The 10,441-nt window shown below is 54.2% G+C and overlaps 1 long non-coding RNA gene across 1 annotated transcript; it reads right to left on the bottom strand.

Moving 5' to 3' along the window:
* Positions 1-2,993: 2,993 nt before the first annotated feature.
* On the bottom strand, positions 2,994-9,620 carry LOC113956553. The gene is made up of 4 exons (XR_003530874.1): positions 9,524-9,620; positions 6,616-6,851; positions 5,137-5,231; positions 2,994-3,143 (listed from the first exon to the last, which is right to left on the bottom strand). It is a non-coding gene; the product is annotated as an uncharacterized LOC113956553 (long non-coding RNA).
* Between the last annotated feature and the right edge of the window lie 821 nt (positions 9,621-10,441).

The raw sequence follows: 10,441 nt of genomic DNA, 5'->3' as shown, positions 1-10,441 counted from the left end.
AAGTACAGAGAGGTGTGGAAGAAAATTATTGTGTCAATTATTAAAAAAAAAAAAAGGAGAAAGCACAAGGACTGGATGATCACCAGCCCCGGCTCTTTCTGGTGTTCCCTGAGCCCTTCCAGCAGCACCAGGAAGGACAGAGCCCATTCCTCCTGCCAGCCTGGTAGAGATGATCATTCCTAGCGAGTAATAATAGTAAATGTCATTTATTGGTGTCAGCTGCCTGTATCCCAGTCCATTCCTGAGGTACAAAGCAGACCAGGATCCATGTGCAGAAAGGGGAGAAAGTTGAGGATGAACTCACTTTCTTTTGGGTCTTTTTGTACATTTCCTTCAGCAACAGCAAAACATTTTGGTTCCCTAGGTCAGCATTTGCCTAGTTTGTTTAAATATTTACAGACTTGAGTAGTAAATATTAGTGGCAACCTACGAGCATCCTCCAGCCCTGGGAAGTGTGTCCCCATGTGTGCTGAGGCTCAGCTGGGCTCTGGAATTCACTGTATTTTGTATGAGTACAGCAGGTAATGCCCTCACAGAGATTGTTATAATGATTTGCCATAAAATGTGACCTTGTGACACCATGAAAGAAAAAAGGATTAATTTATGGCTATTGGTGAATATTACCCAGGTGTCAGCAGTGTTGCCTGGATGGGAATGTCTGTCCCAGAGCAGGCACAGCGGGTGATGCCACCCCATCCCTGCCCCCCCCCCCCGCGGCCCTGGGACAGCCCCCCTGCAGTGCCGGATCCCTGACCTTTCCATGAGGGACAGCAGCTTTTTCCTTCACGTCCCTTCTCCTTGGAGCAGCCTCTTGCCTCCGGAGATGAACGATATTATTATTTAGCTCAGTGAAACGGGGGCAGCCGAGCCAGTGAGCACTAATGGAACAGCTCCAAGGCGCTGCCAGCTCCATCCCAGCTTTCCTAAAATCTCCCTAACTGGGGAAAAGACTGTTCTGAGGATGTGGTTGTTACTGCTGCTAACACACTTATCCCTGTGGTTATGTTTGTATCCGACCCGCTCAATTAATGTGCCATGCCCGGGCATTAGACAGCTTTCCAGGACACTGCCCATCACCCTGGCATCGGGCTGCCACTGCACAGACTGGCACACAGGCCGATTTCCTGATGCCACTGAATCACGGTGGCATGCTGGCACAGGCAGGAGCACACACACGGACGGAGAGCAGCAGTGCTGGGACTGTCCCCGTGGGGTGACACGGGGCTCTGCTGCACCTTAGCGCCTTTTCCTGCCTGTTTTTTGGGGTTGCCCTGCAGAGCTGTGCCCATGTGGGTGCTGAGCAGTGCTGAGGGGGGTGCTGACCCCCCTGCTCGGGGCCGGGCTGGTGGGCTCTGTGTCGCCGGGAACGCTGTCTGGGAGCAACGGCGGCCCCGCTCCCTTTGTCTGCCTTCCCCTTGAGTGGGGCATTTCACATCCCTATTGACAACGTGTTGGGGACATTCCGACATCGAAGTGACAGTGGCATTTCCATGACCTGAAAGCGGAGCCGGGGCCGTGCGGGCTTTGAAGAGATTCGCTGTCCAGAATCATGAGCTCGACTTTGTCGGGCTGTTAAAGCGCCGTGATGGGAACAGCAAGTGACAAAGTGTTTCTGCAGAGCGCGATCTGGCCTGGCAGGACTCATCTCCTCCGGCCCTCGGAATTTGCAATATTCATTAGCAGTTGGGGAAAAATGTGCTTCTTTCTGAATGATGCAAATTGTGCAAGGGACCCGTTCTCACGCGTGTGCCCCCGGGCGCTCCGGGGTGGAGGGGAGCAATTAACCCCCTTCCAGCCCCTCGGTGGGTGCATTCGTGAGCGCCGAGCTGGCGGTGCCGGGGTGGGCGGGCTCTGCTTCGGGAAGCGAAATGTCAGGGCTGGAGTGTGTCCCCTGCATCTCGGCCTCTGCCTCCCCAGGGAAAGGTCTGCGGCCACTGTGGTGGGCACGGAGGAGACCCCCGTTCCTGGGACTCTTTGGCAGACCCCAGACTGCTCCTGCCTGTGCCATGCCCTAGATCTGTCACCGTGATGCACCATGTCATGTCACTCCATGGCACATCACACCCCTCCATGGGGCACCACGACACTCCACAGGGCACCACGCTGTGCTCAGGGGACCACACCTTACCACACAATGTGTCTCCGTGCCACAGCCTGCAGGACCTGTTCACAGCAGGTGGGACTGTGCCACACCGTGTGGCACCTGCTCAAAGCACAGGGACATTGCTTCTGCAGGGTTTTGTCACTTCTGATGCCAAGTGTCACCACAGCCACTGCCCACACTCCCTCCCCAGGCCATGGGCAGAGCTGCCAATCACGGGGCCCAGTGTCCTCCTGCTCCAGCCCAGGGTGACACTGGTGCCTGGTTGGCCTTGTGGGATGGCCCTTTGGAGAAGGTGGTGATGAGATTCAGGATGTTCCCCATCCTCCAGGCCTTCCTTCCCCTTTCCTCCCCAGGGCTGGAGGTACAAACATCAGCCAGTGGTTACTGGGGACTTTGAAGGCAGTGGTGACACCTGAGGGTCCCCCAGGGATGCTGCCAGCAGTGTTTGATGGGGAGGGATGAGCCAGGGGGTGTTTGGAGGGCAGCACCCTCCCTGCCCAATCCTGCCCCGCTGGTGGAGCTCTGAGCCTGGGAGCCCAGCTGGAGTGGAGAGGGAAGTGCTGGTGGGGAGCTCGGGGGCTGTCTGGAGCCTCCGGGAGATGCTGTATAAACATCCACAGCCCAGGCCATCTGTCAGGGCTCAGTGTAAACACCCCTGAGCAGGAGCAGGGAGCCCCTTTCCCAGGAGCAGGGCTCTGGGGAATGGCAACTCATCTCGGCTCTTCCCCCAGTGCTCACAGGACCACGGGAGCTGCCTGCAGACACCCTGACCCTCCTGATGGATTCACCACTGCAGCACAGCTGTCTGTCCTTGGGATGGACACAGGGAACTCAGGCATTCACAGAACCATGGAATCACACAATCTGTAAGGTTGGAAAAGGCCTCTGAGATCATGAAGTCCTACCATTCCCCCAGCACTGTCAAGGCCACATCCACACGTTTTTTGAGCACTCCCAGGGGTGGCTGTGGTGCAGTCGATTTGGACCATTTGGCCTCTTCACCACCCACCTTCCGCTGCTCCGTTAGTTCAGGATTCCTCTGTAATTAAATACTAAATTGGGCTCAGTGGAAGTGTGCTCCCTTGTGCCCACTGCCCTGGAGCTGCAGCAGCAACCGGCCACACGCAGGGCTTGGCTCAGCGTCCCCTCCTGCTCTGCTCCCACAGGATCTCACAGCAGTGAGGGCAGGAAAGAGTGAAGGGACCACTTTGGGTGGCTGCAGAGATGGGGACCAGCTGGGCCACCGGGGCAGTGCCGAGGGCTCTGCAGTGTCCTGTGAGTGTGTACAGCCAGCCTGGGGATTTAACACCATAAAGACAAGGGCGGGTGTTTCGATGGTGGAATTATAATTGTCTACTTGACTTATTGCAAGATTTCCAAGTTTCTGTCCTGATTTGATAAAAATAAGCCCGCTGATAAAGACTGGGAGAGGGTTTGTGCTGAGCACGAGGCACACGTACGACCCGTTGTGGGGCCCAGGGCCGGCACAGGCAGCTCCCTGCCTCTGCCTGGGGCCTCTCGGCGGGTGGCCACCAGGGAAAGGGTTAATTTAACCAGTTCTCATGGGGTTTTGGAAAGTTCCTTTTTTCCAGGAGGCTGCCTGACGCGCACTGACAGGGCCCTTTGAGCAGCGCACAAAGGCAGTGCTCTCCCCGTGCCCTCTGCAGCGCTCCCACCCGCCCCAGCGAGCAGCTATAATCTCACTAGCAGCGGCTTTCACTGCTGTCACTTCGAGCCTCCTTCGCCATGTGAGTGCCTCAGATCTCCAGCAACGCAAAAAAGCTAATGAACGAGTAATAAACAAGTGTAGCCGAGCAGAAGGGCTGCACACGGGAACATCTGAGCCAGCCCCGCTGCCGGACCAGGCTGGAGACACCGCGGCTAACGGAGCTGTAATTAAAAAAGTCTAATCTTCCTTGGTATCCACAGATAAAGGGGGGGAGGGCATTGCTAGAGGTGACAGGGAGGGGAAGTCAGGGTGGAAACACAAATGGAAGGAGAGGGAGAGGAAGAGGAAAGAGCAGAGAGGAGAAGGGAAGGTGATTGGAGACCGCATGAGGCGGATGGGTGGCACAGAGGGAAGGGGTTCTGGGGTACCCATCCCTCCCAGGTTTGCTCCCCTCTCTCCTGAGAGAAGCAGAAGAGCTGGAGGAGCATCCTCCTTGCTGAGCTGAGGTGTTCTGGGAGGTGTTTGCAGTGATCCTGCTTTCTGCAATCCCGAGAGCCAGGATCCTGCTGGGAGCTCCAGGGTGGCCCTGCCATGGGGCAGAGTTCCCTGCTCCATCGCTTCTCCCTCTGCTGCCTCCCCAGGCCCAGGGTATTCCAGGCTGGCTCTGCCATGGGGCACAGCTCCCTGGCCCATCTCTCCACCCCTGCTCCCTCCCCATCCTAGGGGAATTCTGGCCCGTGGATGCCACTACATCAGCACAGCCCATGGGCAGCAGGGACCTGGTTCTCCGGGCTCTGGCTCCTTGTCCTGCTGAGCAGATTGCCACTGGGGACCTGTGCTGCTGGTGGCATGAGGAGCCACTGCAACCATTCGTATTTTTCCCCATCTCATTAAAAAGAAAGGGAAGAAATGTTTCTTTTTTGGTAAAAATAAATAAGGAAAAGAAAAGCCAAGGCCCGTTAAAGTCATGGCTGTTAATCTCCTACTCATCAGAGTGTTTGAGGACCAAGGACTGGCACAGACCTCAGGGTTAAATTGCTGTCACTGAGCCAGGCTCTCTCCCTCAGCTGTCCCCAAAATGCCCATTTGTCTGGCACAGGAGGAACAACTGAGGCTGTGCAGCCTTCACCAGCCCCTCTGCACTCCAGGCATCGAGCTGCACCTCAAAGAAGTGTGAGGAAGTCCCAGATCCACCTGGTACACTCTAGAAATGCTGAATTAATGTTTCTTAAGATAGCAGCTCCAACCACTGGCAGTTACCCCATCATTTTGCTTTGTACCAGTATTAAAACTCCTGTCCAGAGCAGTGTGACAGACTGAGTGAAACTCCAGGGAGACGTTATGAGGAATGACAACCTCATACCTTGGGATAGAGTCACAGGTCACCATTTTGTCCTCCTAATTTCCAGAGTTTAAAGAAAATAATCGCAGCCCTCTTGTTCCCTCTGGTTAAAAGTCCTAAGAGCAGTAAATTAACAGCATCAAAGACAGGAAAAAAACCAGCCCTACATAAAAGTGAGTGGTCAATTTGGAGCCCTGGGAGCAGAGCCCAGGACTGATCCAGCAGGGCCCAGTGCCTGAAATGTCTCTGGTGTTCCTTTGAAGAAAATCATTGAAGTCAATGGACTCACTTAAGTGCTGGAAATGAGATGTGTGATTAAGCCCCTTGCTGAAGGGAGGCCTCAAAAGTTAAATTGTCTCATAAGCACAGCAGTGAAACAGTCTTGGGGATGGGGAACATTCTCTGCCCCATTGCAGAGAGCCCTGCTCTGTGTTTTGGGGGGCAGCCTGGGGAGAGCTTTGCCCCCCAGCTCCAGCCCCCTGGAGCCCACAGCCTTTTGCTGCCCACGCCAGGAGGACACTGTCCCTTCTCACCTCTTTTCCTGTTTCCTCCCTAACTGACAACTTTCTCCTGTCATCATCAGGAGAAATTTTAGGATGTATTGTCTCACCTGGGAGTACTGCCCCTCCTGCCTGACAGTGTCCTGCACATCTGTCCAACAGCTGCCAGAGAGGAGGGGGAATGGCAGAGGTGCAGTGGCCGTTTACAGAGCGGGTTAATAAACTCAGCTCAGGGCAGGAGCAGGAGCGGGTTCCTGTGAGCTCCATTATTTGAACCTGGAAACATCTATCAGAGCCTCAAACAAAAGGAGACAAAGAGTATATTGCATTTGGTACTTCTTCTCCAGATTGATTTATCACTGTCACTCCTGCTCCTTCCTTCCCTCTGCATTCCTGTCTCCTGGTAATGCTGTAATATCTTTTATTACAGGACATTATATAATGCAGTCTATCGCTGTGAATATTGTTATTCCAAGACCAGACTTCTTTATTCAGACCCAATTCTGCAATCAGTGGAATCTCCTGCTCTGGCTTTGAGGCAGAGCCCTGCAGAGACATCTGCACTTTGTCCATGAAGGAGAAGGAAAAGCCTCATGGTTTAAGAGATCCTAATCTGAGGATTAGTCTGACCAAGTTGCCTTACCAGCTCTGCAGGTGCCCCCAGAAAGGAACAGAAAATGGCAATATTTCTACTGAAAGTGGATTTTTAGGTGGGTTCTGGAATTTGTGTTGTTTTTTCCTTGCTGTCTGTGGTGGCTCTTGGACATGGGCTCCCCAGGACAGTGTCTGTGGCCACAGTGGCCGGAGGAGCTGGTGACCCTCCAGGAATGCCCTGCTCTGGTGGGAGCTGTGGCTGTGGTGGGTGGAACTGTGGGCACATAAACCTGCCCCTTCATCTCTGGGCTCTGCTCAGGGGTGTATTTAGCCCAAAATTAGACACTCCAACCTTTCAATTTACAGAGTAACAATAGGCTGGGTGACATTTCCTTGAAGTACTGACCCACTGAGCAGTGTGTCCGTCTGCAGCCCAGCCTGGAGAGCGAGGAAAGCTCCCTGTGCCATGCTCCAGTAAACCACTGACATCCCCTTAATGGTGCTATTCCAGGCTGGAGCCCTGAGGAGTCAGGGCATCAGTTAGGGTTCTCACTGAACATCTCACACTATTGTCAGCTCCTCACTGTGCTACCCTGGGTCTCAGGGCTGGTCACCCTGCCGGTAGGAGCTTAAAAAACCCTCCTGAGGTGAAAAACAAGCCAAAAAGGCACAAGCAATAAACATGAGAAGGTCTCTTTGTCTAATTCCTGGTGTTTGGGTATTTATAGTCCCAGTCTGACCAGTTGGCTTCCAAGCATTGCAGGTTTTGATCATTGTCAAGGGGGGATGGCTTCAGACTGACAGAGAGATTTAGAGGAGATGTTGGGAAGAAATTCCTCCCTGTGAGGGTGGGGAGGCCCTGGCACTGGTTGCCCAGAGAAGCTGTGGCTGCCCCATCCCTGGAAGTGTCCAAGGCCAGGTTGGATGGGGCTTGAATCAGCCTGGGCTAGTGGAAGGTGTCCCTGCCCATGGCAGGGGGTGGAACAAAATGAGATTTAAGTTGCTTCCCAACCCAAACCATTCTGGGATTTTGTGGTTTACTTTTCCTCTTTTAACTGGAACACTCCAGGCTGATACTTGTGAATCATTGTGGCACGACTTCCTGGGAAAGTGATGTTTCCCTGGTGTACTAGGACAATAAAAGCAGAATTACACCTTGTTCCTATGCTGGAGGCAGCACGCAGAGCCCTCCTCTGCTACTTTGGTCCCAAGTATTGTCTATGGTTCCCCAGTGCCACAGCCACTGAATATCATTCCAGTGGTGGGTATTGGATGCTTCAGTGGTGGATGCACTGGGATAACATTTTTTTGGGATTCTATTTGAAGTCTCCATACCCTTCTGAAGTCACCATGGATGGCAAATGGCCAGAAAGGCTGATACTGGGGAAGGACTGGCCAGTCCCAACATAATTCATGGCCAGGAGGCAGAGCAGTAGCCAAAGGTATTAGGAGGTTTCCAGAAGGGATTAGGCATCTTCTTTGAAGGCAGGTCCAAGAGGGGTGATTAAGCGACTCCAGAAGTATAAACCATGGCCCAGCAGAACGTGGGAGGATACACAGGGAATAAAATCCCCCTGTACGTGACTCATTTCTTGTGCTCTTCCCTGAGAAAGCCCATCTGGCTGGGGCTGGAGCATCCTGAGCTCTGCACGTGCTTTGTTCGGGGCCTGTATTTTTGTGTAGCAGCTGAAATATCACCAAAGGGTCCTTGGTGGGGGGCAGGAGGGCTCTGTCAGGGAGACAAGGTGAGCTCTGACAACCTGGGCAGTGCCTGGGGAGCCTGAGCATCACTGCAGAGGGGACAGGGCACTGCAGGGGACCAGGGTGGGTGGGGCCGTGGCAGCAGCAGCTCTCCCTGCTCACTGTGCCCACCTCAAATGCAGCATGGCCAACTCTGTGGTGGCTCCTGGGTGCTGCCTGCCCAGCTGTCCCAGTTTGGCACTGGCAGGGCTCTGGTGTGTGGCTGTGAGACCAGGGGTTAACATTCTATAGAACCCTGGTTAGGGGCACCAGAGGAAGGAGGTTCTCGAGTGTCAACAAAAAAATTATCCTGTGCAAATAAACAGCAGAGATGGATGATCCTGTGCTGTTTGTGCAGGGAATTGCTGGAATGCCTGCTCGCTGTGCTGGTGTTCCACAGGGGGCTGTCTCCAGCCCATCCCACCATGTGCCTTGGGCTCAGGGAAGGATCTGCCTCCGGGTCACCTTCCCAGGCTGGTGTGTGCACACTGGCCACGTGCTGAGGCAGCTGGGGAGGGCTCAGTCCTTCCTGCTGTGCACGTACCCAGCACAACACAGACCTCCACCATCCCTGCTTCCCTGCCTGCTGCCTTCAGCCTTCCTTAAATCCCTTTTCTAGGAATAAAGGTTTAGATCAGAGCAAGGTTGAGCCAGGATGCACAAAGACATACAAGAGATAAAGAGATAAATACAAGTGTAATCTGGATTCTCCCCAAGCAGAGGATCTCCAAGCACTTCCCAGGCAGTCGTTCATCACTGCAGTGTCAGGAGAGGGTTGGTGGTGGCACCCACGGCTTTGCCAGAGGGCACATCAGACCCGGAGCTCAGGGAGGTCCAGCTTCTGCATTTGGGGAGGGTTTTGTGATGGTGGGATGCTTGGGTGGTGTGGGAGAGCTGAGCCTCTGTGTGCCACACCAGGGGAATCCCGCGCCATGACAATTCCACACCATGACAATCCATGCCATGACAATTCCACACCATGATGATCCATGCCATGATGATCCATGCCATGATGCCCTTACCTTCTCTTAGTCATCCTGTTCCTGGTTCCTGCCGTCCTCTCCTCCAAGCAGAGGGCATTTCACCCATGCAGCAGCTCCAGGCTCCCCAGCAAGGAAAACCTCCCTCCCTGCACATCTCCCTGCATGTCTTCACAGCCACTTGGTATTGAGCAGGATGGAGGATCTGTCCTGGAGCCAGGGCTGGATTCCAGCCTGATTTAGGTTCCAGGTTGGAATGTGCAGCCAGAGCTGAGCTGGGGCAGGTGGCAGGGGGGACATGTATCACCAGGTCCATTGCTCTCTGCAGCCAGGGAGTGTTTGATGGGGCACAGAACATTTAAAGGGGCACAGAGAGTGGGTCTGGGCCCCATTTCTGGTGTGGGACACCCAGGCCAGCAGCACATGTGTCCCCAGAGACTCCTGTGTGTGCACATGGGCTGGCATGGCCCAGCACACGCGTGTTCTGGAGGAGCCTGTTGACCCAGAGAGGAACAGATCTTCTGGGTCCTCGGCTTTAATACCCTCTGGATTAGTATCTAGGAAGCCTACATTTATGGGAACCCAAATACTCACCTGTACATGTGGCAAATGACAGGCAAGCAAACATGGGTCTGTGCTGGGCTGGCAGGGCCAGCGAGGCAAGGGCAGAGCCGTGGAGCCGCAGAGGAGCAGGAAAGCAGCCCCAGCTCGTTTGTTTTTCGTGACATCATGGCCTCCTCTGGCTTTTTTCACAGTTTTCCTCTGTTGTATTTAATAGACTTAATGGATCACACAGCACTATAACAACAACAGAGCTTCAATGTTTTTATTAAAGCCATCTACAAAAATCCCTCTGTGCTCGAGCTTTCCTGCGGGTTGACTCTGCTGAGATGCTGTTTCCATTAAGGACAATTGCAGAGAATAAAGAAGGAATGAACAAACAAATGGAAAAAGGGAAGAGGAGGGAGCTGTGGAGCAGAGCAGGCTGCTGCTGGAAAGGGAGTGATGCTGGCCATGTCCCCCTGCCCGTGTCTGAGTGGGGCTCCTGCCACCAGCCTGGCTTGGAGGGGCAGCACCAAGGCCTCCTGGCAGAGCCAGAGGGGTTTGGTGAGCAGTGATGGCAGCACTGCTGCCTCGGCCTCCCAGGGAGATCCTGGGGGGAAACGCTGGTGTCACACTTGCCAGGTGTGAGTTATTTGCTGTCTCCATTAGGGCCGTGAGTGATGTGGAGGGAAGGAACTCTCCCTGCGTGGGGTGATGGATGTCACCACTCAGCCACTGCCAGATTACTGGGGATCAAGCATTTTTATCTGCAGGGCTGCCAGGCGTGGAGCAGGTTGCTGAGCTGATGTGCTGGTGCCACCAGAAATAGGGGAGCCATGGGCTTTGGTTGGCAGGGTGGGGTTACATCCCTTTGCTCACGTGCTAGGGTGGAGCACGAACACCAGTAAAAGTACCTCTCCAGCCCTGGTGCAGCATCCATGTGGGACCTGCTACTGCTTCAGCATGGCA

This window comes from Corapipo altera, unplaced genomic scaffold (genome assembly GCF_003945725.1).
Source record: "Corapipo altera isolate COAL_440 unplaced genomic scaffold, ASM394572v1 107b, whole genome shotgun sequence".
Taxonomy (NCBI): Eukaryota; Metazoa; Chordata; class Aves; order Passeriformes; family Pipridae; genus Corapipo; species Corapipo altera.
Note: the sequence above shows the minus strand (reverse complement) of the source record. Positions and strands in the feature narration are given on the sequence as shown.